Below are 4,432 nucleotides of genomic sequence, written 5' to 3'. Positions count from 1 at the left end.
TGGGGGAAGTGCAGGTCTTCGACTTGTGCGCGCTGTTGCAGGGGTGGCCCTTGTTGCAGGCCGAAGTGGCCTTCGCGCTGCATTAGCGCGATCTCTTGCTGGAGCTCCTGGGCCTTCTGCTCTTCGTCTCGTATCATTTGCCGCACCATGGCTTGTGCAGACACACGTTGGCGCTTGGCCTCAAGTATCTCTTTTTGCTTCTGGAGATTGCGGTTCTTGATGCGCAGGGCGTGCAGCTATAGTTGTTCTTCTGCGGAGACACCGATGACTTCGCCGTCCTCGGTGAAGTCCGTGCCCTCTGGTGGAGCGAAGCCTAGGGAGGTTGCGGCTGTCCTTCAGGGCCGCAGGTGCGGTGAGCGTCGTCTTCGCAAGTGTGGAGAACGTCGTCTTCAGTAGCCTCTTGGTGGGTGGAGTGGGTGAGGGCGAGGGCCTTGCCCTTTTTTGCGGCCAGCAGTGCTGCCTTCGCAGCCTCGTCAGCCTTCGAGCTAGCTTTCTTGGGTGCCATCGCGAGTGGTTTTTTTCGTAGCACGAATGGTGGGCGCCAAATGTTGGAACTTGCTCTCCGGCGCAAGTTGATCCAACGGGGGTGTGTAGTAACGTAAACAGGGTTTTCGCACGAGATGGCAATAGCTCTGTTAATCTAGCCTCTCAAGGGCACTGTGCGGGGGTATTTATAGGTATCTGAGTGCCCAACGTCCCGTGTTAAGGACGCATGTGCCCTCAGACACCTAGGTTATCCCCGGAATATTCCCATAAAGCGGGGTTACAGACCGTAATTACAGGGAGGCCTTTACAAATTAGGCCTGTAACGCGCAACGGCCACGCAGGGCCTGTTGCAATGGGCCGGATCACACGCGGGCCTCCATTATGGACGAGGTCGCAAGATGAGATGACCTCGTCACAGGTCTTCGTCCGGTGGCGTATGAGACGAAGGGTAAGTCTGCCCGTTGTCTTGTCACCGTTGGTGCAGCGAGTACGGCGAAGGCCTCGAGCGAAGGGTGGCGTCTTCGCCTTCGCCCCAACAGACTCCAAATCATCAAGTTGACATAACTTGATCTTGATTGTTATCCATGAGCTCAAACACCCTGCAATGGTCACATAGAACATTTCCAAACACAAGAATGACCAAAACTAAAAAATATTAGAGTAAACTTAGCTCTTTTGGGTCACTTCCAGATCTGACTTTGATACTTTTCTTTCTTGTGACCATGTCAAACTGTTTGAGCTATGATCTTGAGCATTATGACTTGAATCATAAACATTAGGAATTTTCTCATTGGTTCCAAGTCATGTCATTATGTTATGATCCTCGATGCACCAAAACTCTTCTCAGCTTGCCAACCGTGACTTCTTGCAAGCCATCTTCTTCACTCCTGGCTTTTGGTACCTCGATCTTCTTGACCTTCTCTTATGCTCTCAGTTCCTTTAAGTTCTTCTTGCCTTCGTCCTCAATTTGATCAGCTATCTCCAAGTTAAGCACATCAAGTTCCACATAGTCATTATCCTTCAACTTTACTTGTGATGTCCAAAATCCATAGTGAACTCATATTGTGTGGGTCATCACATTTATATCCATGTGTTGAACCTTTTGGTCTTTTAACTTAGCACCTGTTCAAAACTTAACAACCTGGTTAGACCTTTAATTGTGTTGTCATCCAAAACACCAAAACCCACAAGGGAGCTTCCAATCTCCCCCCTTTTGGTGATTGATGGCAACACAATTAAAGCTTACAAAAGGTAAACATTAGAGCACAATTTTGAATCCTAAGCTATAGAATGCTCCCCCAAATATGTGCTTTCATAGAAACATAAATTTTGTCCTCAAATGCCAAATTGCACATACTTAGGCTAAAGTGCCAAGCAATTCTACATCTTAGCATCTGTGGGGTGCATAGTGTCAAATATCGACCTGTGATGCTCATGACACACAAATGCACATAGTCAAAGCTTTACATAAATATCACAATATTTACATCAAAACTTTGCAATAACTACACCACATGAATAATATAATCTATCACATGAATATCTACCAACAAGAAAAGCAATATGCACCATATAGATATCACTTCAACACATAGATACCAATTATCACCAAATTAACCAATCAAATCAAGACAATGCTACATAACACCGATTAAAGCATCACATGTTATCAGCATTATCAACATAAAGCATGCATTCCCTAAAAGATATAAAGACACTTAAGGAAACCCTCTCCCTTTGAGAACAAAGGGAGCTTATCCTCACTACAAGGACAAGCTTTGAGCTCTTTATGTACCAAAACACTTCTCCCCCTCAAGACAAGCTTCCCTCTTGGGCAAGGTAAGATTGAACAATAACTTCTCCCCCTTTGACATCAAACACCAAAACTTCATACATCACAATAAAACAACATGAGAATGATGTCAAGGGACAGTAGGCCATGAAGGAGGGAAATGCACACAAAATTTAACTTACTCTCCCTTACACCTTAAGGTAAGCAAATCATACTCTAGAGGTGTTCTAGGTACAAGGATAAATGCTACGAGTGATTTGCCTCCCTTTGTACCTTTTCATTGATTCTAGATGAAGACTCTTGTTAATGACACCAATGGAGTGTCTTCTCATAGGAGATTCCCTATGTGAATGATCATCTATCTCAATCTTAACTTGTAACTTAACAAATGGGCTAAAAGCAAGTTATAGCATTAAGGCACAAGGGAATATTCCAAAAGCTAGTGATCACCTTAACCTACCAATTGAATCAAATGCCAATTGATAATAAATAAGCATATGGTAAAAAACTAGTTGCAAACACCTTACACTCTAGCGATTCATACAATACCAACTAAACACACCAAATGACTAAAGCATGAATCTAGCATCAATATCAATTGCATTGTAGCATGAATCAAAGGAATTGCAAAGCACCATATTAGAAACTTCCTATCATGTTAGTGCATCTAAACTAGAGGAATGATGACAAGATAACAACATGAATCACACTAGGGGAATCATCAAAGTTTGGATTAGAATACACTAATATAGTAATTATGAGTATGGAAGAATTACAACACATGACATGGGCAGCTTATCAGGACAAATCAAGATATACATAATATAGCTCAAGACACCAAATCAGAGTACCAGTAATATACCAATTAAAAGTACTCACTAAGATATCAATTTTGTAAACAATGAAGATGCCATGTCTGAATTGCGTCCTTGAAGCTTGCTCGACCATTTTTCCATCATGAGACTACATGAGATCACTCAAAGAAATTGTTAGTTTCAAATGACACAAGGTATATGTGCTCCCCCTAAAGTTGTGCATCAAGTACTCGAATGACTTGCCATATGCACATTCTAGCATTTAAGAAAGCTAGAGGGATACCACACATATCTTAGTCAAGGCATACAAATATCAATTGTCCGAATTAAGTCTATGCCTACTTAAAAACATGCCTTTATGAGATAGATCACATAACATCAAATATAGGCATGCTATACACACAAGATGATCTTTACAAAAAAATCCAAATGAAGTAAACTAGATCATCAAGCATCAATCAAACTTCTCAACTCTAGTGCATATGAATACCAATTGAAAGGATTGACAACAACTTAAAACAAAGCATTTTTAAGCAGTATAAATACCAATTGAAAGGTAAAAGCACACCACATGCACAAGAGGAATTTATCCTAAGTGTTGGTATTTCTTCATCAACCTATGCCTTTTTACCTGAATATAATATAATCCAATCTTAAGACAATTCTTATTTTGCTTGGGCATGCCACTCCTTCAATCTTTACTTGACATAGCTCAAAGAGTGCATTAGTAACACTAGCAAGAGGTTTTCTTGTTCTAGCAATCATAGGTTACTAAAACAAAGAACTGTCATAAATATGAACTAAACTATAAATCTCATGCTTGTAGACAGTGAATGCCAATTGGTGCATAGTCATACCAAATGCAAATTGCGCCAAATGTAAGATAGCATGATTAATACAAAACGAACTCCAGGTTTAGCCACATAAAACAACATATCATAAGATATGCAGGTAAAAAAGATAGATCAATATAGAATCTACTAATCACAGTCCCATAACTAGATAAGAATGATAAGCACCAATTGAAGACTATTTAATGATTAAACTAATTTAAACAAACAGATTGCCAGAATAAACTAGATAGAGCATATGCAATCTCATATACAGAAGGAGCACTCTAAGGACAGACAAAGCAAGGTATACATATACTCAAATGCATCAAAAAAATTCATATGTGACTACTCAAGGCACAAGGAATATGCTAATTGAAATTAATACACTTAAAGTTACAGAGTTATCGTCATTTGGAGATTTCCACATTGTAGGTTCTTTTCTTTATTCTCCATTAATGTCCTTTATCCCTACAACTCAACTTGATATGAACATGGAGTTTCTAGAT

This window comes from Zea mays, chromosome 9 (genome assembly GCF_902167145.1).
Source record: "Zea mays cultivar B73 chromosome 9, Zm-B73-REFERENCE-NAM-5.0, whole genome shotgun sequence".
In the NCBI taxonomy this organism is placed as follows: domain Eukaryota; kingdom Viridiplantae; phylum Streptophyta; class Magnoliopsida; order Poales; family Poaceae; genus Zea; species Zea mays.
This window is presented reverse-complemented; position numbering follows the sequence as displayed.